Below are 25,591 nucleotides of genomic sequence, written 5' to 3'. Positions count from 1 at the left end.
TTGTAATATACTTAGAAATCAGCAAGTGTGAAACATCCAGTGTTGCTTCTTGCTCAAGATTGCTTTGACTATTCCTGCAGTGTTGGGCAGCTCTCTGCATATATTCACTAGGTATCTGGAAAGGCTTGCCCTCACTGCCCTGGGATCATGCACAGAGGGTTGGAGATGTGTGTGGGTGAAATATGCAGAGCCCTTGGGGTACCCAAGGACCAGGTGAGGGGAACTGCCAGTGAGATATCCCCAATGACCTGGGGATTTTTTTTTTTTTTAAGATTTGTTTATTTGGCGGGAGCAGAGGGTGGCGGGGGTGTGGGGGACACACAAAGGGAGAGGGAGAGAAAACCCAAGCAGATTCTGTACTGAGCATGGAGCCCAACATGGATCTCTTGACCATAAATTGCAACCTGAGCTGAAATCAAGAGTTAGACACTTAACCAACTCTACCAATCCAGGCACCCCGTGGGTATTCTTACTAATGGAGTCTGTGAACCTTTTAGAATTTACATGTCCTAGATGCCCTCCAAGAGCACGGGCTACTGTTCTTCTAGCCCTTCCTTATTCCCTATCTTCCAGAACCTCAATATTCTACATGGGATGAGACAGAAGTAGGCCTTGTGGTAGCATTCTGCAGAGCTGAGGAAGTAGGAAGCTCACACACACACCCCTCATTTTTGTCCTTGAGAAAAATGGATGCGGTGTCTCTTGGCACTGAGCTATGCCACCTGGGAGGGGTGATGAGGGTAAAGTGAAACTGTCCTTCTACCTTCTTAAATTTACGGCCAGCCTCAGATTTTTGTTTTTCTCCAATAATGTGTTGGAACTTCTCTGTGACTTCCTGACTTCCAAAAAGGCACTCTTGTCAATGGGTGGTTGTCAAAATTGGTGTTCTTTGGGGGGGAGATGGGGAAAAAAAAACCCTCCTATTGTGACATTTTGCTGTTGTCCCTCTTTAATGATGAATTATGATGTCCTATAAAAAATAGTAATTTTTATTTATTTAGAAATAAATCAATGGGGAAAGACGGACTTTACAAGTTCATGTAATAAGACTTAGAAGAGTCCAATAAAATTCAACAGAGTGCAGTGAACTATAAAAATCACCTATTTATACTCAGTGAATCTGGTATTTTCAAAGATTTGTCTGTACATTTCTCCTCATACATTTGTAAGTAACAGATTATCATCATTGTCTAGACATTTCTAATGTTTCCAACTTTTCATGGATATTTGTTATCTTCCCAAAGTATACACTGATTTTTGTGTAGTTTTTTTCTCTCACTCTCATGGCCTTTCTCCTTTACTCCATACCCTCTAGGTCTCAGTCATAAACTCTGTTTATATAGATTTAAAGCATAAATCAGTTTGCATTGGAGGACGATTAATGACTAGTGATTTCAAAGAGAAAAAGAGATAACAGACATTTCAAATGAATTTCTAAAAATATATCTTTCTAAAAATGGACCAAAGAAGAGAGATTAGGTCTATTATCATAAGTAGACTAAGAGCCATAAATATAGAATACAAGTAAAAATTTAAAGCAAAATTACTACGTTTTATCTTCCTCACCCTCACCTCTAGAATCATCATGACATTTCTTAAGTTCTTATTTAATATTTGCTGTATTTAAAGAAAAAAATGCTACTCTGAAAGACACAGCAACGATGCTGTAAGATAGTTATTCAAGGCTACCCAATCACATCTGCAGCTTGCAAATGAAAAACAAATATGCTGCTGGCCCATTAGGAAACCATGGAACTTTGACAAAACCAACAAGTAAGAAAAAGCAAACTGGAATGTGAAGACTCTGTGTTAGTGGGGCTGCTTGAGCATCACAAAAGTCTGTCGACCCATGATGGGACCTGTTGCAAGACTGCTTGCTACAGAGCCTGCAGATGAGATCCTGGAAGACTGGCAGATGTTGGCAAAACACAATTACTTTTTTACTCTGATGCTCCTGCAAAAGTGTTTCCTCTTAGGAGATGCAGAGAAAGGACTCTGACAAGTTCAGGTTTCTGATAACTTTCAGATGACATCACTAAAGTGGGTAAGAATTTATAAAACTCTAACAGAGAGCCTGATGGATTCATAAAACTGCTAACCATAGATCAAGATCAACAAGAACGAATTAGATGGGACTGAATGAATTCATGCGGATGTCTTTTTGTTCAAAAAACTGCTGGGTTTTTTGGTGTGTTTTTTTTTAATGCTTTGCATTTCCAGATGTAAGGAAACATTTTTCTCTGTTCTAAAACCTGTAGCGATGTGGTAAGTTATCCCATTATAACTAGATTTTAAACAATTACATTTTCTCCCTACCTGATCTTTTCAGTTTGGAAACTTGAGCAGAATATTCTTATTCCCACAGTTATTTGCATTAAGTTCAATAAAGATCTCTTTGTAACAGAACACAACTGGAAGCACTGCTGATAGTACCAAGGTTTTGACTAGAATATCATGCTTGTGAGTAACGTGCACAGAATCAAATATGACCAGTTTTAAGGAACTAAGGTTGACTTTATGCGAACAATAAAGCCCCTTGGAAATATTTCCTGGTAATTGCTTATACTGTTCCCATCAGCTTTGTCTAATGAATAAAGAAAGTCACTTCCTAGCAGGTACAAGAAACTATGAATATTTTAGCAACTTTGAAAAGAGGAAAATTTACCCAAGTCTATAGGTCTTACAGACAAATTCTGATGGGGAGTCTTTGGCTTGGCTTCAGAAGACTCAAGGGGTTTTTAAATGTCCAATGTGAGATTCCTTATAAAAAGTTCCATCAAAGCAGACTTAAAATGAACCTGTAAGGTTGATCCCTGTTCTTGCTGCACTTATGTAAATAATCATGTGAAGTTTAATGAAACTAGACTTATCTTATCAAATTATTCTTATTATGATGACCTCTGGTAGAAATGAGGGTCATCATTGAGAAGAAAAATTATGCTTCAGTAGAAAATACAGTACACCTTTGTGGATATATATAAAAAAAAAAAAGTTAGTTATTCAAATCCTTACCACAAATCTACTTCTTTTATGATGTTTCTGATTTCAGCAAATAGCAATGTGATCCTTTCCATTATTCAGGTCAAAACATAAGTTATTCTTTTTTTTTTAAAGATTTTATTTATTTATTTGACAGGCAGAGATCACAAGTAGGCAGAGAGGCAGGCAGAGACCCTGACGCGGGGCTCAATTCCAGGACCCCGGGATCATGACCTGAGCCGAACGCAGAGGCTTTATCCCACTGAGCCAACCAGGTGCCCCAAAACTTAAGTTACTCTTAAGTAATGCGAGACTATCTTTTTTTTTAAACATTCCAATTTGTCAGAAATTATTCTTTGCTATAAATTCTAATATTTCTCTTCAATTTCACTGCCACCATCACTACTTCAAAATTTAATAATGTCCAAGTGCCATAAATGAATTATACAAAAATATGTACAGTAAGAGATAGACTTTAAAAGACGAATGGATGTATGTATGGATGGATATATCACCCTCAGTACAGATATACTGATCTAGCTATCTATCCATGTATCTATCCATCTCTCCCCCAGGTAATTCTAATTGACAAGAAAAGTTAAAAACCACTATATTAGATCTTTTGTACTTGGCCTCTGATCTCATGCCCAAACAATTATCCTTCCATCAACTTTTTGCTCTCACTACATTGGCCTTCATGGATTTCACACTAGTTTTGATGTTATTATCAAGAAGATTATTTTCTATTTCTTTTTTCAGACATTTTAACATATAGAAATGCAACTGATTTTTGTATTCTGTAACTTTACTGAATTCATTTCTTAGCTCTAGTGTTTTTTTTATTATGTCTTTATGTTTATCATTAAAAAATCATGGGGCACCTGGATGGCTCAGTCAGTTAAGCATATGACTCTAGGTTTTGGCTTGGGTCATGATCTCAGGGTCATGAGATCAAGTCCTGAGATGGGATCTGCACTTAGTGCAGGGTCTGCTTGAGATTCTCTCCCTCTCCCTCTGACCCACGCCCCTGCTCACACAGTTTCTCTCTCTCTCTATGCTCACAAATAAACAAATGAATAAATAAAATCTTTTAAAAAATGCTATATGCAATCAAAGATAATTTTATTTATTCCTTTCCTAGTTGGATGACTTTCATTTCTTTTTCTTGTCTAATGCTCTGGCTAGGATTTTTCGTACTATTATGAAAAGAAGTGGCACTAGTGGGCACTCTTGTCTTGTTCCTGACTTAACAGGAAAGACATTCAACTTTTCATGCACCCAAGCTGTGGGTTTGTCATAAATGTCCTTCATTGTGTTGAGTTATATTCTTTCTATGCCAAATATGTTGACAGCTTTTATCATAAAAGAATATTGAAGTTCTCAAATGATTTTTATGCATCTATTGGGATGACTGTATGATTTTTATCCTTTTATTGATGTGGTCTATCGTGTTTTTTGATTTGCATATGTTGAACTATCCTTGCATCCCAGGGATAAATCCCACTTGATTACAGTGTATGATCCCCTTAATGTGCTGAGAATTTTTATATCTATATTCATCAGGAATATTGGCCTGTAGTTTCCTTTTCTCGTAATGTCTTTGTCTGGTTTTGGTTTGTCATTGGCAACTGAAATATAAAAATAGAGTTTTGAAACTCATTATTTAAACACAATCTACATGTTTTCTGAAAAGTACTGAAGTACTGTTCCTTGATTTTTGTAATAAAAAAGCATGATCTTCACAAAGCTACATCATGGAACACAAAGAATTATATGTCATTACTTTATCCTTGATAAAAGCAACACATTCAAATTCAATATTGGTGAAGGCATGTTACAAAATCTATTCAGAAAACTACATTAAGAAATGAATCACATCCTTTTTCTTTCTCACTTTGAAAAGTAAGTGTTTCCTGGATAACTTTAAGTTCTGATCAGAAATGATAGAAGATGGCACTCTAGGAACAATGGATTCTGTTACGTTTGAATATAAAGTTTAAAGAATCCAACTCACATTCCTCACATTCATTTATTTTAACTATTGGCATCTTACATTCACCTGTAAGATGGAGATTAAATTTGATTCTCGTATCTGTGAAAAAATCTACATATGTAGTCCTGACAGATAGAATATGGACTCTCTTTTAGTATAGAATATTCTATCACTTTCTATTTACCTACTTCCTCAAAATTATTAATATAGACTTAAGAGAGGAAAATTGGGAATTAAATTTGGTTTGGGGGTATTGGATAAAAATGGGTAAATAGAAAAATTATTTTGTTTTCAAATAAGGGGAAACCATAGTTTCTAAGAATGTTCATTAAAATTTCATTTTATTTTTTTAAATATTTTATTTATTTATTTGAGAGACTGAGATCACAAGTAGGCAGAGAAGCAGGCAGAGAGAGTGAAGGAAGCAGGCTCCCTGCTGAGCAGAGAGCCTGACGCGGGGCTCTATCCCAAGACCCTGGGATCATGACCTGAGCTGAAGGCAGAGGCTTTAACCCACTGAGCCACTCAAGTGCCCCAAAATTTTGTTTTTTGATTTAACAGACACTATGTATTTGTGAAAATGGGGAAAAATATGTAAGTTTCCATTTTAAAAACAGAAAACACAAGTAGGTTTTTGAATTTCAAAAATATTGTTTGTTCCACATTTACAAAAAAATTATAGTCTAAATTTAGAATAAAAATTTTATAGCTTTAAACACACACCATTTTAATTTTTATACCTTCTGAAAGTTCCATTAGTTCTTATATATTTATTTTGTCTTTGACTCCAACTACAGTGACTATATCTCGAAGAAACTCCTTATTAAGAGGCAAGTTCTCTGTATGATGTCTTACCACATATGAGCATAAACTCATCAAAGAAAGTGTCACAATAACAGATTCTATGGTTACAAACAGCATTATTATTGAGTTTTCACTTAAGATTTCAGTGTCTGTGGAGGCATCTTGGTACTACTCAGAATTCTGATAACAGATCAAATCAAAGCTCCACAAGTAAATCAAAGTGAAAATTGGTATAAATTAAGTTGTGCTCTATCTCAAAGATGACACAGATTAGTGTTTATCCAAAATTTAAATCTGATTTTCCACAAAATAATAGGAAACTTAAATAATTTCCCAGAAAAGTGCATCAGAACCCAGAGCAGCTTACTAAAAACTAGAACTTTACTGGTTGCTTTGTATTGTATCTTTTGGCACAGTTGCCAAACTGTGGAAAGAGGCAAGAAGCCCTTCAATGGACGAATAGATAAAGATATGGTCCATGTATATAATGAAGTATGATGCCTCCATCAAAAAGGATGGATACCCAACTTTTGTATCAACATGGACTGGACTAGAGATTACGCTGAGTGAAATAAGTCAAGCAGAGAAAATCAATTATCGTATGGTTTCACTTACTTGTGGAGCATAAGCAGTAACACAGAGAACATTGGGTGAAGGACAGGAGAAGTGAGTTGGGGGAAATTGGAGAGGGAGATAAACCATGAGAGACTGTGGACCCTGAGAAACAAACTGAGGGCTTGGAGGGGAGACAGGTCAGGGGTTGAGAGGGCCTGGTGGTAGGTATTAAGGAGGGCATGTATTGCATGGAACACTGGATGGGTGCATAAAGAATGAATCTTGGAACACTGAGAAAATAAAATAAAAGAAAATAAAAAAGAAAATAATTGAAAAGGCCAAGTAAAGGGCAACTCTAGGATGTCCTCCATCCTTGGGAGCTTTGGACTATCACTTGGCTATTGCTCAAGCAACCTTGCTTTGCTGCCCACCAAGAATGAATGAATGAGGGAATGAAAGAAAGAAACAAACAGGGAAATAAATAGGCAATGAAGAATCTATGAATAAAAATATAAATTCTAGTGGAAGAAAAGCATGTAATAAAGTTCTAGATATCCTACTTCCACCTTATGAATAAAGATTTAAAAATTAAACTACAAAATAAATTAATAAAATTTGTGAATTTTATATTACAAATGATGCATCTTTTAAAAGTAAAATTAATGCTCTAAGAAGACATTCTAACATATATCCTTGTCTTTTTTGCTCTCCTGACATATTATTGTGTAACTAAACAAAACAACAACAAAAGCTAGTTTGATAAGCAAGTGAATTTGCAAGAAGTTATGACATCATACCAATGTTTTACAGCAACCCTATCAAAACCACAACTTTGTTGGCAGTGTGGTAGCATGAAAACAGTTCGGGTTTCCTAATAAAATGAAATATTCACATTTCTCTTAAGATGGGAAAGGAATTTTACTAAGTATATTACCTATTTTACCTGTTAAATCTTCAGAAAATATCTTTAACTTAACTATGATTATTATCTTCATTTTTCAGATGGAAAAACTGAGAAACAATATCCGAAAGTAACAGGGGAAGTAACAGAACATGAATGTGAAGCTTGGGAATTCCCCTCAAAAATCTGTGTTCTCCAATCTATGACAGGCTGCTCTTATGAGAGCTGTCATATTATAACCCTGACATTTTATCTTAGTCTGTTCAGAATGTAATACCAAAACACCTTACCCTGGGTCAACTATCAACAACAGCAACTTGCTTCTCACAAGTCTGGAGGGTGAAAGTCTATCATCAGGGTGTCAGCATGGTTTGGTTCTGGTGAAGGCACTCTTTGAGTTGAAGACAGCCAGTTCCTCATTGTGTCCTCATATTAGTGAAGAGGTAAGGGAGCTCTCTTAGGTCTCTTTTATAGGGACACTAATGCCACTTAGAGTGCTCAACCCAAGTGACCTAAGCACTTCTCAAAAGCCTCGCCTCTCTAGTACCACCATTTTGGGAGTTAGAATTTCACATACGAATTTGGGGAGTGCACAAATATTCAAACCAAAGCACATTTTTCAGTAAGTCACTTGGAATTTTTTATCATTATCCATTTCTTGATCTATAAAATAGGGCAATAAAGACCATGTTTCAGTCCTATTGAGAGGATTCTTGTATGTGTGTATAAGAAGCCCAATATTAGTAGATTATTAAAGTCTATATGGGAGTCACATGTTGTTATTATTATATTTTTGTCTTAGATTATACGGCTAGCATTTTTTAAATGTTTTATTTATTATAAACATATATTTTTATCCCCAGGGGTACAGGTCCGTGAATCGCCAGGTTTACACATTTCACAGCACTCACCAAAGCACATACCCTCCCCAATTTCCATAACCCCACTCCCCTTCTCCAAAGCCCACTCCCCCCAGCAACCCTCAGTGGGTTTTATGAGATTAAAAGTCACATATGGTGTGTATCCCTCCCAATCCTATCTTGTTTCATTGATTCTTCTCCTACCCACTTAAGCACCCATGTTGCATCAACACTTCCTCATATCAGGGAGATCATATGATAATTGTCTTTCTCCGCTTGACTTATTTCGCTAAGCATGATACGCTCTAGTTCAATCCATGTTTTCGAAAATGGCAAGATTTCATTTCTTTTGATGGCTGCATAGTATTCCATTGTGTATATATACCACATCTTCTTGATCCATTCATCTGTTGATGGACATCTAGGTTCTTTCCATAGTTTGGCTATTGTGGACATTGCTGCTATAAACATTTGGGTGCACGTGCCCCTTTGGATCACTACATTTGTATCTTTAGGGTAAATACCCAGTAGTGCAATTGCTGGGTCATAGGGCAGTTCTATTTTCAACATTTTGAGGAACCTTCATGCTGTTTTCCAGAGTGGTTGAACCACCTTGAATTCCCACCAACAGTGTAGGAGGGTTCCCCTTTCTCCGCATCCTCGCCAGCATCTGTCATTTCCTGACTTGTTGATTTTAGCCATTCTGACTGGTGTGAGGTGATATCTCATTGTGGTTTTGATTTGTATTTCCCTGATGCCGAGTGATATGGAGCACTTTTTCATGTGTCTGTTCGCCATCTGGATGTCTTCTTTGCAGAAATGTCTGTTCATGTCCTCTGCCCATTTCTTGATTGGATTATTTGTTCTTTGGGTGTTGAGTTTGCTGAGTTCTTTATAGATTTTGGACACAGTCCTTTATCTGATATGTCGTTTGCAAATATCTTCTCCCATTCTGTCAGTTGTATTTTGATTGTGTTAACTGTTTCCTTTGCTGTGCAAAAGCTTTTGATCTTGATGAAATCCCAATAGTTCATTTTTGCCCTTGCTTCCCTTGCCTTTGGTGATGTTCCTAGGAAGATGTTGCTGCGGCTGAGGTCGAAGAGGTTGCTGCCTTTGTTCTCCTCAAGGATTTTGATGGATTCCTATCTCACATTGAGGTCCTTCATCCATTTTGAGTCTATTTTCGTGTGTGGTGTAAGGAAATGGCCCAATATCATTTTTCTGCATGTGGCTGTCCAATTTTCCCAACACCATTTATTAAAGAGGCTGTCTTTTTTCCATTGGACATTCTTTCCAGCTTTGTCGAAGATTAGTTGACCATAGAGTTGAGGGTCTATTTCTGGGCTCTCTATTCTGTTCCATTGATCTATGTGTCTGTTTTTGTGCCAGTACCATGCTGTCTTGATGATGACAGCTTTGTAATAGAGCTTGAAGTCCAGAATTGTGATGCCACCAACTTTGGCTTTCTTTTTCAATATCCCTTTGGCTATTCGAGGTCTTTTCTGGTTCCATATAAATTTTAGAATTATTTGTTCCATTTCTTTGAAAAAGATGGATGGTACTTTGATAGGAATTGCCTTAAATGTGTAGATTGCTTTAAGTAGCATAGACATTTACACAATATTTATTCTTCCAATCCAGGAGCATGGAACATTTTTCCATTTCTTTGTGTCTTCCTCAATTCCTTTCATGAGTACTTTATAGTTTTCTGAGTATAGATTCTGTGCCTCTTTGGTTAGGTTTATTCCTAGGTATCTTATGGTTTGGGGTGCAATTGTAAATGGGATTGACTTCTTAATTTCTCTTTCTTCTGTCTTGGTGTTGGTGTAGAGAAATGCAACTGATTTCTGTGCATTGATTTTATATCCTGACACTCTACTGAATTCCTGTACAAGTTCTAGCAGTTTTGGAGTGGAGTCTCTTGGGTTTTCCAGATATAGTATCATATCATCTGCAAAGAGTGATAATTGGACTTCTTCTTTGCCGATTTGGATGCTTTAATTTCCTTTTGTTGTCTGATTGCTGAGGCTAGGACTTCTAGTACTATGTTGAATAGCAGTGGTGATAGTGGACATCCCTGCCATGTTCCTGACTTTAGCAGAAAAGCTTTCAGTTTTTCTCCACTGAGAATGATATTTGCGGTGGTTCTTTCATAGATGGCTTTGATTATATTGAGGTATGTGCCCTCTATCCCTACACTTTGAACAGTTTTGATCAGGAAGGGATGCTGTACTTTGTGAAATGCATTTTCAGCATCTATTGAGAGTATCATATGTTTCTTGTTCTTTCTTTTATTGATGTGTTCTATCACATTAACTCATTTACGGATGTTGAACCAACCTTGCAGCCCTGGAATAAATCCCACTTGGTCGTGGTGAATAATCCTTTTAATGTACTGTTGAATCCTATTGGCTAGTATTTTGGTGAGAATTTTCGCATATGTGTTCATCAAGGATATTGGTCTATAGCTGTCTTTTTTGATGGGATCGTTGTCTGGTTTTGGGATCAAGGTGATGCTGGCCTCATAAAATGAGTTTGGAAGTTTTCCTTCCATTTGTATTTTTTGGAACAGTTTCAAGAGAATAGGAATTAGTTCTTCTTTAAATGTTTGGTAGAATTCCCCCGGGAAGCCGTCTGGCACTGGGCTTTTGTTTGTTTGGAGATTTTTAATGACTGTTTCAATCTCCTTACTGGTTATGGGTCTGTTCAGGCTTTCTGTTTCTTCCTGGTTCAGCTGTGGTAGTTTATATGTCTCTAGGAGTGCATCCATTTCTTCCAGATTGTCAGAATTATTGGCGTAGAGTTGTTCATAGTATGTTCTTATAATAGTTTATATTTCTTTGGTGTTAGTTGTGATCTCTCCTCTTTCATTCATGATTTTATTTATTTGGGTCCTTTCTCTTTTCTTTTTGATAAGTCTGGCCTGGGGTTGATCAATTTTATTAATTCTTTCAAAGAGCCAGCTCCTAGGTTCGTTGATTTGCTCTATTGTTTTTTTGGTTTCTATTTCATTGATTTCTGCTCTGATCTTTATGATTTCTCTTCTCCTCCTTGGCTTAGGGTTTCTTTCTTGTTCTTTCTCCAGCTCCTTTAGGTGTAGGGTTAGGTTGTGTACCTGAGACCTTTCTTGTTTCTAGAGAAAGGCTTGCACCGCTATATATTTTCCTCTCAGGACTGCCTTTATTGTGTCCCACAGATTTTGAACCATTCTATTTTCATTATCATTTGTTTCCATGATTTTTTTCAATTCTTTTTTAATTTCCCGGTTGACCCATTCATTCTTTAGAAGGATGCTGTTTTGTCTCCACGTATTTGGGTTCTTTCCAAACTTCCTCTTGTGGTTGAGTTCTAGCTTCAGAGCATTGTGGTCTGAAAATATGCAGGGAATGGTCCCAATCTTTTGATACTGGTTGAGTCCTGATTAAGACCGAGGATGTGATCTAATCTGGAGAATGATCCATGTGTACTAGAGAAGAATGTGTATTCTGTTGCTTTGGGATGAAATGTTCTGAATATATCTGTGATGTCCATCTGCTCCAGTTTGTCGTTTAAGGCCTTTATTTCATTGCTGATCTTTTGCTTGGATTATCTGTCCATTTCTGTGAGGGAAGTGTTAAAGTCCCCTACTATTATTGTATTATTGTTGATGTGTTTCTTTGATTTTGTTATTAATTGGTTTATATAGTTGGCTGCTCTCACGTTGGGGGCATAGATATTTAAAATTGTTAGAACTTCTTGTTGGTCAGACCCTTTGAGTATGGTATAGTGTCCTTCCTCTTCTCTTTTTATAGTCTTTGGGTTATAATCTAATTGATCTGATATAAAGATTACCATTCCTGCTTTCTTCTGATGTCCATTAGCATGGTAAATTCTTTTCCACCCCCTCACTTTAAATCTAGAGGTGTCTTTGGGCTTAAAATGAGTTTCTTGGAGGCAACATATAGATGGGTTTTGTTTTTTTATCCATTCTGATACCCTGTGTCTTTTGATTGGGGCATTTAGCCCATTAACATTCAGGGTAACTATTGAGAGATTTGAATTTAGTGTCATTGTATTGCCTGTAAGGTGCCTGTTACTGTATATGGTCTCTGTTCCTTTCTGATCTACCACTTGTAGGCTCTCTCTTTGCTTAGAGGACCCCTTTCAATATTTCCTGTAGAGCTGGTTTGGTATTTGCAAATTCTTTCAGTTGTTGTTTGTCCTGGAAGCTTTTAATCTCTCCTTCTATTTTTAATGATAGCCTAGCTGGATATAGTATTCTTGGCTGCATGTTTCTCTCGTTTAGTGCTCTGAAAATATCATGCTAGCTCTTTCTGGCCTGCCAGGTCTCTGTGGATAAGTCAGCTGCCAATCTAATATTTTTACCATTGTATGTTACAGACTTCTTTTCCCAGGCTGCTTTCAGGATTTTCTCTTTGTCACTGAGACTTGTAAATTTTGCTATTAGGTGACGGGCTGTGGGCCTATTCTTATTGATTTTGACGGGCTTTCTCTACCTCTTGAATTTTGATGCTCATTCCCTTTGCCATATTGGGGAAATTCTCAGCAATAATTCTCTCCAGTATACCTTCTGCTCCCCTCTCTCTTTCTTCTTCTTCTGGAATCCCAATTATTCTAATGTTTTGTTTTATGGTGTCACTTATCTCTCAAATTCTCCCCTCGTGGTCCAGTAGCTGTTTGTCCCTCTTTTGCTCAGCTTCTTTATTCTCTGTCATTTGGTCTTCTATATCACTGATTCTTTCTTCTGCCTCATTTATCCTGGCAGTGAGAGCCACCATTTTTTATTGCACCTCATTAATAGCTTTTTTCATTTCAACTTGGTTAGATTTTAGTTCTTTTATTTCTCCAGAAAGGGCTTTTATATCTCCCGAGAGGGTTTCTCTAATATCCTCCATGCCTTTTTCAAGCCTGGCTAGAACCTTGAGAATTGTCATTCTGAACTCTAGATCTGACATATTACCAATGTCTGTATTGATTAGGTCTCTAGCCTTTGGTACTGCCTTTTGTTCTTTTTTTGTGGTGAATTTTTCCGCCTCGTCATTTTGTCCAGATAAGAGTATATGAAGGAGCAAGTAAAATACTAAAAGGGTGGCAACAACCCCAGGAAAATATGCTTTAACCAAATCAGAAGAGATCCCAAATCATGAGGGGGGATAAAGGGGATAAAAAGAGGTTCAAAAAGAAAGAAAGAAAAAAAAGGAAAAGAAATAAAAGAATTAAAAAAAAAAAAGAAAACGAATAAAGAAAAATATAAAAAAGAAAAAATATATATATTAGATAAGCTTTCAGAAATTAGTTGTTTTTCTGTTTCCAGAATTGCTGTCTTCTTCTCTTCGATCTGCCGATGGATTTGCAGGTGTTTGCAATCTTTAGATAAGCTATCTAGCTGATCTCCTGTTAGCTGATGTAGTCTCAGCCTGCTACTTCTACACCATCTTCACTCCTCCCCCCTGCTAGCATTTTTTTAAATAAAGAAACAATTAACTGCTAATTCCCATATTTAAATTAGTATCCATTCTTATTATGCTTCCTTCTCTCAAGTTTCAAGAAAACCTTATGGTTCAACTGTTTAAATTTTAAATGTTTTAACTTGTCAGACTAATAAAAACACAAAATCTGACATTTCTAATAAGGCTGGAGTATAGAAATTCATACCATTATGTAGAATCATTTGTCTAAATGTCCAAACCTCTGTCCAAAGGTTTTCAAGAATACCTTTAAAATACAAATTCAAACTGATTGCCACAGCTAAAGGTTTTTGAAAAGTAACAACTGTTTAGAAAAATTCTCACTTTAAGAATTTTTTTCAGGAAATACATCAAGAAAAGCAAATATTAAGTACAATTTTGCAGATAGCTACCCATCTCAAAGGACAAAGACATCTTGTATAGGTCTGCAAAATGAGTTGATACAGCATTTTTCTTTTCAGTCAATTCTGATTAAATAATGACTGAACATTATCATTGTCATCTTCTTTTACTGTGAGAGCTGATACTATAAAATTGTATCATTTTTGGTGAAAATTGTACTGTATTATCTGCATCACTAAATGCTATGCTTAGTAAAATGTGAAACATTTTCTATTGTCTTTCTGTATATTTGCCTAAAAAACTAGAAACACACACTTTGCATGGTTATTCTGAATTGAAATAAAGAAGTTTCAAAATTGTCTCTTGATTGCTTTTCAACAGAGTTTCTTGTTCCCCTTCTCAACAGTACTAAATCTGTTAACTGTAAGATTCAGACAGAATTGATTTTTCTCCTTCCAGCTCCAGAGTGGCAACACTGGCTGTAATGATTTACTGCATTGGACAAATAACTTAAGTTTCTACAAACAGAAGGCATGAGATTTTATTTACTATTATTTATTAGAAATACGATGAAATAAATATACTAGCCCTTTCAATTGCCTTAGAAGTATGAAGTTATGAAACTAAGAACTACTTCATCCTTAAAACTTCCAAAGAGCCCCTCATGAGGTCAATATTACATCACAGAAGAGAGAGACAGAAAGAAGCAGAGAGAGAAGGCACAGATTTGAGAAATACATTCTGATGAGTCTTTCTGCATTCTACATCAAGCCTCAAACTGAAACCTAGGCTATCTCTGGTCTCCCAAATTAATGAGTTAATACAGTGTCTTTTAAAACAGTTTGAGTTGGCTTCACATCATGTACAACCAATAGCATAACATAAAACAGCAGATAAGTACTCTATGGTATTATTTCTCCCTGTGTAAAGAACTGACTTACTAGAAATGATCTTGGATCTTTGTTCAGATGCTAAATATCAGAGGATTAAGGAAGTGGCTTATAAACTGAGTTACTTCACAAAAAAAATTTTTCCCCCAAAATTAGGTTTGAGGTCTTGTTTATTATAGAACGATCAATAGAAGATGAAAAAAGTGAGATGCTTCATTTATACTTTTGATGATTGTGAAAGATTCTGATAAGGCAAAACTGGAAAACAAAGTCTAATGGTCCCATTATGTGCTTTTGTAGATATAATAAAAATGATGTCTAGCCTTATAAGCATTAGTAGCGAAACATATTAGTAGCACTATATATCAGTTATCAGTCAGGGACAACTCTTTGCAATTTCTCCAGGGAATTCTGTGATGACAGTAAATATACCATTGTTCCAACAGATGCTTTATTCAGAATTCCAATCCCCTCTAAATATAAATAAAATTTTTCAGTAAGTTATCCTTTATTTGAGGGTCTATTGTACTAATCATACTCTTGTATGCTTTCCTGAGAAGGTAAATCCCCAGAAATTAGCAAAAGTATGAATTTTTTTTTCCACAGCAAAAGATATGGCAAGACAATTAGGTAACAGGGGCACCTGCCCACTGACCACAACCTGATCAAGTTAGCTTCATAATTTTCAACCAAGCCATCTGGCCTTTAACTCTATCGCTTTCTTGCCTAGAACTCCAGAATATACTGTAAAGTACTTGCAGGTTCTAAATTCTATAAATATAGAGTATACAAGAGCTACGTCTGTTGTCTTCAGCTGAGGTTTGTTTTGTTTTGCTTTGTTTTGTTTTAGTTTTTGAACTTACTTATTTCCTAACCATTAGAAAATTTGCGAGACTGGTTTTAAGGATTCACAGGTCTCAGTGAGCCTACATTCCTCAATGGTTCCAAAGAAACCACATGGATATTCAGTTGTAGCATAATCTGTGACATTCACTGGCAGAAAACACCAATCCTGGGAATAAAGAACATTTTGGACACCTTCCCAAGTCATTTGTACCAGGTTGCTTGGTCATAATCTTTGTGCTTTTCCAAGGATAATTTTCTGTTTGAGTGAATGCCAGGTGTAGGGCATATAAAGCAATTACTTATACCAACCACCAAGAAGGTAAAAAACAAAAACCAAAGAAACTTTTTCACTGAGGCAATATTGTACAGATTCTAATATATTCAAGTTCCAAAGAAAATGTATTAATCTCTTATTTCAAATGTTATTACGTTAACTCTCCCATGTTTGAGGTTCAATATAAGAAAGGTGAAACTAAATTTTTACTTTAAAAGATAAGAATGCTAAGTCATGGAATAGAGACTTGATTAAATACAATGTAAACCATCTTAATCCTCATGTGTATACTGGATTCAAGTTTGTTAATATTTTCATCTTATCATTTAAGAATTACTGAGTATCCCCCGTGGTTAGGGTCACGCAGCTTGTTAGCAGAAAAACCTTGATCAAATATAAGTCTACACATCCCCAAAGCTCATGCTCTCCCAGCAGCATATGGCTAGCCCAGGGAAGGAAAAAAAAAAAAAGTTTGATGTTACAAATCCAACAACAGGAAGGTATGTTCTTCCTGATACTTCTTCATATTTTGCAATAAGTTAACATGCTACATTGTAAATAGGACTGGGATTTCATTCAGAAGATTTGGGGATACAGAATTGCAGATACTCAGAATGTTATTTCAAGGAAGGTCAAGAGAATACCTTAAGTATCATGCCATTTTACCAGCTGAAATTATTGTTCAAAGATTTTTTTTTTTTTGGTCACAAAAAAATGTAGGTGTCACTTAAATAGGATATTAGAATATAGAATAGAATATATTCTATATATAGAAATATAGAATATTAGAACAGCCTATAAAAATAGAACACAGGTAAAAATTAAATCAAGTACTGATGTTTCCTTTTTTTTTTTTTTTTAAAGATTTTACTTATTTGAAAGAGAGTGAGCAAGGGAGAACCCATCATAAGCAGGGGTAGGGGCAGAGAGAGAGGGAGGAACAGACTCCACGCTGATGAGGAGACTCATGTGGGGCTTGATCTCAGGACCCTGAGATCATGACCTGAGCTGAAGGCAGATACATGACCAGCTGAGCCAGCCAGGTGCCCCATGAACTGAAGTTTCAAAGACACCAGCTTCCTATATGGTTATAGTCATATGATCAAATATGTACGTGTGTACACACACACTCACACACATCAAATATCTAAATGCTTGTACCTATACATTTGGAAAAATTAAAATACTGTAAGTAACATAATAAAATAACTCATCTATGAAATTCAAAATGTATTGTCTATTGATGCTATTGATGTTAGTGGATTTTTTTTTTCTTATTTTTTGCACTGATTGTTGGGTCAAACCCTGTTCTTTGCATAAAAATACTAGCAGGAAATTTCAAATACTAGCCAAAGGAAGTGCAACATTCATGACTATAAGCACCATCACCTGTTTCTCCACCTTCTTGTACAGTTTACAACTTACTATTTAAAGTTACTTCTTAAAATTAACTTTAAAAGTTAAGTATTAATAATTCTACTGGAGGGAGCTTATTCTACCAGTTCTAAAAATACAGTCCTATATCATCTTTGTACTCTTACTTTTATCAGCCTTTTTTTTTAAAGATTTTATTTATTTATTTGACAGAGAGCACAAGCAGGGGGAGCAACAGAGGGAGAGGGAGAAGCAGACTCCCCAGTGAGTAGGGAGCCTGAGGCTGGCCTGGATCCCTGGAGTCAGGACTCGGGGATCATGACCCAAGGCAATGGCAGACGCTTAACTGACTGAGACACCTAGATACCCCTCACTTTTATTTGCCTTTATGCAGTCTGACATCTTCATCAATTTGACCTTTTGACTTATAAACTTCTTCTGATCATCTTTATGACTGAAATATTTTTGGAAATTCATTGTGGCAATTCAGAAATTGAGCTCTGATTGCAGGAACAGATGATGTATTCCCTTCTGATTTTATTGTGAAAAGAAAAATGACTATTTTTTGCATATGTTCAAGAAGATCCAGAAAATTACATCTAAACCAACATAATTAAAGAAAAGATGTCATTCAAGATATAAAATATACTTTAAAACAGCTTTCAGTATAATAGTTGTTTAAGTTTAAACACCAAAGTAATATAAAATATAATGAAGCAACTTCCTTTTCTATGTAGTGATTGATGGGCTGACATAATTGTTTAGCAAACAAGTAACATCAACAAAATTACCCAGGCAATAATTCCAATAGTTTTTGGTTTTATGTCAGATAGATTACTTGCATGTCAGTGGTTTCCAAAAGAAAACATCTTGAAACTTTAACCTCCTTTATTTTATTTTTTTTAAGATTTTATTTATTTATTTGACAGAGAGAAATCACAAGCAGATGGAGAGGCAGGCAGAGAGAGAGAGAGAGAGAGAGAGGGAAGCAGGCTCCCTGCTGAGCAGAGAGCCCAATGCGGGACTCGATCCCTGGACCCTGAGATCATGACCTGAGCCGAAGGCAGCGGCTTAACCCACTGAGCCACCCAGGCGCCCCCTTTAATCTCCTTTAATCCCCAAAACAACTGGAAATTTAGAAGGCAATGTTTGTGAAGAAACATGTTACATTGGAAATCAGGAGACTTCAATTCTACTTGTGACAATCTTTTTCACTACTTAAAGACTTTTGGGAAAAAAATATATATAAAACTTCTCTTTGGTCCACTATAAAATGTACAATACACATGAAATCTGTGTATTGTACAATACACATAAAAACCAAGTATATCTACATAGAATGCCTCATTTTCCATTATCTACCATAAGTTTTTACTCAGTTAACTTTTGTTATGGGCATTTTGCAATAAAGAAATAAATAGATTAAATGATAGCCAAAATGTTCAAAAGTTTTCTAGCTCATCTGAAGTTTACTGTAAATTATAAGGATAAATAATTTAGCATGTTTCAGAATTTCCCCATTAAAAAATTCTAGACATTAAGATGATATAAACTTTCTATTGATTTTAAGGCAACTCAATGAAAATCTGGTCATGATATCTATCTGATGGTTGGAGAGGACTAGGAAATACCTGTGTATGTGACAAATAGTTTACCTGGCATGAATTTATATAATGTTCCATTTTGTAGTCCCAATCCACTCAATGTTTAACGAATATATTAATTGAAGCACATATAAAATGAATCTTACATCTTCTCAAGATCTTTTAGCAGACCATTTATATCATACTTTGTTGAAAAAGTATAAACCATCAAATTAGAGTATCTTCAATCTTTCTATCAATTTCCATGTTTCTATACCCTCTTTCTCTTTTGTATTTTTCCTTTATGGTAAAGGAAGTACCTCTCTTCCTATCAAAGCCCATTCTATACCTCTTTGAATGGTCTCCCCTTTCTCAGGGGCTTAGTTCGTTTTTACTTCTCAATTGTCAATACTTACATCTCCACTCTTTTCTTTCCATCAACCCATAGGGAGGGTCCAATTTCTTGTACATTTAAAATTCCATTTTTACTTTAAATCCTCTTCCATCAACCACACCTTCTTTCTTTTCTTAATACATAAAAAGTTAGAGAACATTGTCTTTATATTTAATTTTCCCTGATGCTGCTATTTATCCAAGTTGTTCTAATACAACTTTCCCTCTTACCACTTGGTTCTACTCTTACCACTGTAACCAAAAATGTCTTGTAAAATCCTGGACCTTTCTCATTTGCCCTCATTCTTGTGCCTTTATTGCTATTTCAAAATGCTAAAAACGTTATCATTCTTAAAAAACTTTCTTCTCTTCTTTGACACCACTAGCCTTGATTTTTCTCTAAACTACATACTATATATCTTTCCTTTGATCCAAATTCTAAATATTGAAATTCCTAGGCTCTTTTCATAGCCTTCTGATTTTATCTATGCTCTCTCATTTAATTATCAGATTAATTTCCATAGATTTAAAATTATATAAAGTATAAGACTTTCACAATTACATATTTAGTAATAGGTTTTCTTTCCATGTCTAGATTTATGTCTAGGTACCTTGAATCTCCTCTCTTCTATTGTGCTTGTCTGTTGTCCCTACCTCTCGAACACTCAACTCTCAGACATCAAGCTTTCCTTGACCAGTCCGATTAGGTCACTCAGACTGCATATGTTTCCCTTCCTGAAGTTGTATTAAAAAAAAAAAATCAACTTATGTCATGGCTGGCTCTTTTTCATTTTTCTTTCACTTACAGAAGTCCACTCATTTATTTCATTGCAATATATAGTTGATTACCCTAACTTCATTATTTGTTGATTATTTGCATTTCCCATAAAATGTTATACTTCTAGAGATCAAGGACAATGAACACCTTTTTACTATTATATATGTGAGGCTTAGCATTAAAAAATGAATGGTTAATGAGTGAACCAAAATTTCCCTCCCCCACAAAGTTTACCAACACCAAAACCTGTAGGTTCTCACTCTGCCAGATCACCTTCTAAACCCTAAGCACAGTCTCTCCAAAGTGATGATTTCTACAATGACCTTAAAGCAAAACCAGTTTTTAAAAAGTCATGACACATAAAGAACTCACAGGCAATTGGGTACATAGAGTCATGGGTTGACATGCTGGGTTTTTTTTTTCTTTTTTTTTTGAGATTTTTACTTATTTCACACACACACACACACACACACAGAGCTTATGCACACACACATATGCACACGGGCACACACACAAGTCGGGGGAGGGGAAGAGGGAGATGGAGACTCTCAAGCAAAATCCCCACTGAGTGCTGAGCCTGATTCAGGGCTGGCTCTCAAAACCCCGAGATCATTCTTGTGCTTTTATTGCTATTACAAAACTGTTAATAATGTTATTATTCTTAAAAGGCTTTCTTTTATTCTTTGATACCACTATTCCTTGATTTTTCTCCCAGGCACCCCTGAAATGCTGGTTTTCATGAAATCAGAATATATAAGCAGTAAGTATATGCATAATTTTTCTCCAGTTCAATGACATTGTCCCTAGTTATAACCAAAGGAAGCAGATGAAATCTCGTTTCCTCTCTTGGCATAATCTAGAAAAGATTATCCATCCCAGGAGTTTCAGCACCTACTGCCTAAAGCTTCCCCTTTAGCTTTATCTCCACATCTGTATTTATATTTATAATTATTCACTCACTTAGCACCCATAATTTCCCAGGTATTGCACAAGATATCACCCAATAAAAGGCATATAAGGGCAGTGATTCTTTAAAAACATTTGAAGTTTAACAAAGGAGATACATACATAAAGAATAATTATAAGATCATCTGATTAGCAGAAAGACAATGATAGCAGAAGGCATGATAGAGCCACCAAGATGAAATGAAGAATCAGTGCAATCTATGAAGGAGATTTCTTGAATGTTCCTATATTAAGAAGGAAAATGTATCAGCAACAACACCTCAGGCTAAGGGGCCTGGCATCAATCTCGCTTGTATCTCAGATGAGAAGAATAAGCCATAAGGCCTCTTCTGTTTTCTACACTTAACTCCTTCTCCTCCCCACCATGATAATCTGATTTCAGGACTGAAATTTGGTCATCATCATTCATCCAAATACTGCCCCCATATCCCTAACGAGACTGAATCTCTGACCTAAATTTCAGACAACTTGTCCACAGCAAATCTTTCACAGCCCCTATCACCAGACACTGGGCTAAGGGTCTCCTTTTCCTAGCACCTTGATACACCAACAGCATGGACATATTAATCAGGAATTAAAAGGCGACAATCTGCTTTACTTCTGTATTATCTCCTGCAAGATTCCTTCCATCTCTGACTTGCCATCCATTTGGACTCAAATATCAAGGACTGCCTGAATCCTGACACTGTTCTGACAGCTTGCAAGTACGGAGGTCTGCATTCCAGTTAGCTTTCCCAGTAACTCTGGCTGTTTCAAGATTCCTTCCTTTATCATAACTGAATTACAAAAATGCCAAGACTTTCCAGACCAAGAATTCATTCATAAGAATGTTTTTTCCTATCTGAGCTTGTGTCTTCAGTTCTATTTGCCCACACTACACAATTTCATCAATACTCAGTAAAAAATAATGCCTCTATCATTGAAAGTTTGTATCCTCTACCTTAAACAATTTTCTTAGGTCTATTTAATTCTCTACTTTCTGGCCTATTTGTGGCCCTAAGTCCGGAAGCTACCTTTGTTTCTTTAAGAGTCATACTTGACAAAACTTTTTCCAGATTTGACTTTATTAAGCATTTCTCCTCTTACCATCTACTCTCTAGGACCATTAATTTGATTGACAGTGCATAGGGCTTCTTCTTAGCTTGCGAAATGAGAACTGGAAATATTCTGAGAATTTCTCCAACATTTTAAAAATAATTATAGATGTATGGCACATCTTATATAGTATATAGAAGTTCTAAAGTCATTTTAAGTGTACTTATTTTGTTAGAAGATAATTATCTGAAGCTCCATTTTTTTGCATTACATTACGTGATACATCACAGTTACTTGTGATATACAAATAATGTAATATTTAAGTAGTATTTTAACTTAAACGACAGATTACAGTTCCTCTTTTCCTACTGTGTATCCCAAGGCTGACTTTGTCCTAAAAGACAGAATTACAGATTTTCAACTTCTGTTTAAAACTTGGACATTATTACTTTTTGCTTTTTTTAAAGATTTTTATTTATTTCTTTGCCAGAGGGAGAGAGAATGTAAGCAGAGGGAGCAGCAGGCAGGGGGAAAAGCAGGTTCCAGCTGAGCAAGGACCCGGATGCAGGACTTGATCCCAGGACCCTGAGATCATGACCTGAGCCTAAGGCATCGGCTTAACTAAGCCACCCAGGCATCCCTTAAAACTGTGACTTTAAAAAAGAAATGGAGCAGTAATTATTTTCTTCTGAGACATTACTTTAAAACTTCCATTTTGTTCCTAAATTTAATTAAACTGAATTCACCAACAAAATGCATGGAATTCTCTTTGATACACAAATCGTTGTAAGCTAGACTAGCTATCAAAACATATTTATGCTGATACTACTAACAACTTTTCTGATCATTATCAAGTGGATAAATTATAAAATCCTGTTTAAAAACAAAACAAAACAAAACAAAACTAAGACACAGTAACTTCTATTCCAAAATGCAAAGTCAGGATTCACTGTATTAAGAAATTTATATTTGAAGACATTTATATATTTTTTTTTACTTTTTCTTTTTTTAATATTTTATTTATTTATTTGACACAGAGAGAGAGAGAGCACGAGGAGGGGGAACAGCAGGCAGAGGGAGAAAGAGAAGCAGGCTTCCTGCTGAGCAAGCAGCCTGATGTGGGGCTCTATCCCAGGACTCTGGGATCATGACCTGAGCTGAAGGCAGACACTTAACCAACTGAGCCATCCAGGTGCCCTTTTTTTTACCCTTTTTATGCAGGATGATGACAGCTTTCCCCTCAGATCTTCCCCTTCATCATTAACCCCCACTCATCTCCAATAAACATTCACAAACTAGTATTTTTCTTCTATTCAAACTGAGATTCTCATTCAAGCCACCCACAGTAGTCGTCTGATGACTTCATAATACTATTTAGTGCTTATCATTGATAATAATAAATAATAATAAATGTATTTTTATTTTTGAAAATAAATACACTAGTCACTAAGGAACCATGGAGGGATTGATCAGTTAAGACTAGAAAGCTGAGGGGCACCCGGATGGCTCAGTTGGTTAAGCAGCTGCCTTCGGCTCGGGTCATGATTCCAGAGTCCTGGGATCGAGCCCCGCATCAGGCTCCCTACCCAGCAGAGATCCTGCTTCTCTCTCTCCCCCTCTCCCTGCCGCTCTACTTACTTGTGCTCTCTCTCTAGCTCTCTGTCAAATAAACAAATAAAATATTTAAAAAAAATCAAAAGATTTAAAAAAAAAAGACTAGAAAGCTGATTAGTAAATATAAAATATTTTCACATATATGTTTTCATTTATAGTCCTGAATATTTAATATAGTAGTATAAATAAAGCATGTCAGATTTCCATGACCTGAAGGGATACTGAAGAAATATTCTATATAGAATAATCCATCTCAAGCCACAAACCATAAATATTAACTCCTCAGGTTCTGATGTTTGTCATCATTGTTTTGTTAAGGCTTGAACTATAGGAGTTTCTGTGTTTCATTTGTTTCTATGCCTCAAATTCAGATGGTTACCATAAGCTAAAGCTAAGCATAGATTTTCTATGGTGTGAGATAACTGCTCTCGGTTGTAATTGCAGCTCTGATTCACAATAAATTACATTTGGAGTAACAACTAATCTATAAAATATCTGCTATATCTACAGAAATATTTGACAGAGAGAGATCACAAGTGGGCAGAGAGGCAGGCAGAGAGAGAGGAGGAAACAGGCTCCCCGCTGAGCAGAGAGCCCGATGTAGGGCTCGATCCCAGGACCCTGAGGTTCTGACCTAAGCCAAAGGCAGAGGATCAACCCACTGAGCCACCCAGGCACTGTTAGAGAAATATTTTCCTTAAAGACTTTATTTATTTGAGAGAGAGAGAGAAGAAGAAGAAGAAGAGAGAGAGGGGTGGGAGAGAGAAAAGCAGACTCTACGCTGAGCACAGAGACAGACCAGAGGGCTGGATCCCAGGGTCCCTGAAATCATGACCAGAGCCAAAACCAAGACTGGGATGCTCAACTGACTGAGACACCAAGCTTCCCCTAGAGAAACATTTTTTAAGTAAACTTGTTGTGCAACATCTAACATTAAGCCTTAATTACTATCTGTAAATTGTTAATAAAAACATAACTTGTATTTATTGAATGTCCTAAGCACTAATCCTGTGCTAAATTCTTAACTCTTTACCTCTTAAAAACAACAACAACAACAACAACAACAAAACTAATGAGGATACTTCTGTACTATTACCTGAGTAGCTTTCAACTGTGGATAATGTGGGCCCTCAAGAGACATTTCTCAAAATTTAGGGACATTTCTGATGATCAAAACTAGGACAGGGCCAAGGTTTAAATTCTGATATCTAGCAGGTAGAAGCTAAGGATGCTACCAAACATCCTACAACATGCAGAAAATCTCTCATTCACAACAATTATCAGACCAAATATGTCAACAGTACTGAGTGTGAGAAACCTGAGCCCACCCAGAGCTGTTTAGTATAGCTTCAAACCATTGAAACAAAACACAAATGATCATTACGTATAAAGAGGAAGCATGGCTAAGAATCAGAGACAAACTTTCTAACTTATTTAAAACACAGAGGTACAACTAACATATAAAATTCAATATGTTTAGGGGCGCCTGGGTGGCTCAGTGGGTTAAAGTCTATGCCTTCGGCTCAGGTCATTGATCCCAGTGTCCTGGGATCGAGCCCCGCATCAGGCTGTCTGCTCCGCAGAGAGCCTGCTTCCTCCAATCTCTCTCTGTGCCTGCCTCTCTGCCTACTTGTGATCTCTGTCTGTCAAATAAATAAATAAAATCTTTTAAAAAATTCAATATATTTAGAGTCTACATGGTGATGATTTGATAAACATACCCAATGTGAAAGGATTATCACAACTGAGCTACATAACATACCTATCATTTCACATATTTATCTTTTCTTTTATAGTGAAAAAGCTTAAGGTCTACTCTCTTAGTAACTTTGGTGTTCACTGTACAGTATTATTTATCATTTATAGTCACCATGGTATACATTAGATCTTCAGAAGATAATCACCTTTTAACTGAAAATTTGTACCCTTTTAATCA

The sequence above is a fragment of the Mustela nivalis genome, assembly GCF_964662115.1.
Source record: "Mustela nivalis genome assembly, chromosome: 15".
In the NCBI taxonomy this organism is placed as follows: Eukaryota; Metazoa; Chordata; class Mammalia; order Carnivora; family Mustelidae; genus Mustela; species Mustela nivalis.
The sequence above is the reverse complement of the archived record's forward strand: the minus strand, read 5'-3'. Positions refer to the sequence as shown.